Genomic DNA, 2,170 nt, shown 5'->3' with positions numbered 1-2,170 from the left:
ATCTAAAGGACAGATGAATCATCTATCAGGTTCTGGTGTGTTTCTTCTTCTTTTCCTTTTTCTTGTTGTCACTGCTGCTCCTGTTTGTCGTTGGAGTTCAATCTTCAGAAAATTGAGTCGGGGTCTCCAGATAAAACTCACCAAATAAAAATCCAATAATCAGGATCAAATAATAATCCTAAACTAGAGCTCAGGAGTTTAAACTTAGTCAGACCAACTGTGTTGATGAAGAGATGAACTTTAATCCTGCAGAACTTCAGTCACAACGCAGGTTTTCAACAGGATGAAACCAAAGAGTTTTGTGTGAGTTTTATAAATGTGGGATGTTAAATGATACAAAATATGTTTAAATACTGAATAAACTCAAATAAAAGAATTTGACAGATGTATATAAACTTGGTTAAAAATGATTTTATATAAAGTAGGAGTGTAGGAGAGAAGCTGCTGCTGTCTGAGCCATAATCTGACTGTTTTATTTTAAACAAAGACGTGATTTGAAATAAAGAGATCTGTTATCCAGGGGTTCACTTTCTGTGTGCTCTACAGTGCTGTGAAACAGCACGTGTCTCCTAAACTGAATAACTGGTTGTGCGAGTGTGTTGGCAGCAACAGCAACAATCAGTCTTTTTGATAACCTGCACCGATCAATGCTGATCTTCGGAGGCCTGTTTCACTACACTTTCCTGAGCATGAACACCACTGTGCCACGTGTTCTCCATGTGTGGATAACGACTCTCATCATACTTCACTGGAGTCCCAGAGCCTCCGAAATGACTTTGTGACCTTCCCAGTCTGATAGATGTCAGTGACTTTGTTTCTCGGCTCTTCTGTAGATCGTGGCTTCATGTGTTGCATTTAGACATTTTTATCCTGCTGCACTTTGTCGGACACGTTCTACTTCAGTGACTCTTGATTCAGCAAATCTGTCAGCTTCATGTCTATTTTAACTGTTTGCATCCAATAAAGACAAAATGCCAAAATATAATATCTAAAATTAATGTTTGATGTTATGAGAAAATAAAATGTGACAAATATGCAAGTAAGTAAGAAATCAGTGAGGAGGCTGATACTTTATATGAAACAGCTCATCTCATAAAGTCACCAGCAGAGGGCGATGAGGAGCTGACCTCCTGGTTAAAAGGTCAAGCTGATGCAAGCTCATCCATGCAATGCTTTCCCATCTCTTCAAATACAAAGTAACTTCTCACTAATGTGTAGCGGCTGTCCATGACTGAGAGTCAAATAAGTGTTTTCCTGTCAAAATATGCTTTTACAGCATCGACAGTGTGTTTACACGAGGTTCCTATGAGTAAATTCCTTTTTATGCCTTAATAATTCATGGGTCGGGTACTAGGAATGTGTTAAAAATAGGTTTAAGAGATAAAAAATTTAATCTGGAGAAATATTGTTCAGTTTAAAATGAAAAGTTTGAGTGCTTGGAGGCAACAAAGATAGAAAATAAGGCTGGCTCAAGACTTAAATCAGAGTTCAGTGTTATTATTGATGTATTTTAGAATGGCTTTATCACATGAATCTTCATGAATTCAGTGATCCAACAGTGTTTGCACAAAAAGTGGAAAGACCTCATCAGAGGAAGAGGGCGGGCTTCACTTGGTGTCAGTGGCAGAAATTAAACTCATTATATCGACACAGCTGAGAGTCTGAAACATGAAATTTTAACATGTTCGTCGTTTCAGTCATGTGTAGCTGTCTTTAAAGTTTTGTGCTGCACATAGTGACCGTTACTGTCTGAGCTGTTTGTGGTATAAACAGAAACTCAAGAAGCTTTTTTTCTTTTTCTTGGGGAAAAGGAAAAAAAAAGTTGCTTATCTTAAAAAGAGGAAGTTAAACGTCTGAGTCGTCCATAAACAGGACATGAATCTAAAGCTGTCTAATCAAATGTGTTCTGTTTTAAAATACGATTAATAAATATATTCAGTGAACTCACTCCAGTGTTTTCTCTTTAATTTACTTTAATCATATTTATGTGACACCAACTATTTAAATTCTGTCTGTCTGATTGTAACTGAACCTGAATTTCTGACCAATCTGTGACCTGTGGAGACACGAGCCTCGAACCGTTCATAAGTGTTTGGAAAATCATAGTTTTGTAATTTTTGTAGGGCTTTAATAAAAGTCTTGCATTATATTATTAAGATCATGTGATTTA

Source organism: Pundamilia nyererei, unplaced genomic scaffold, assembly GCF_000239375.1.
Source record: "Pundamilia nyererei isolate P.nyererei 1_Seehausen unplaced genomic scaffold, PunNye1.0 scaffold00612, whole genome shotgun sequence".
Classification (NCBI taxonomy): Eukaryota; Metazoa; Chordata; class Actinopteri; order Cichliformes; family Cichlidae; genus Pundamilia; species Pundamilia nyererei.
Note: the sequence above shows the minus strand (reverse complement) of the source record.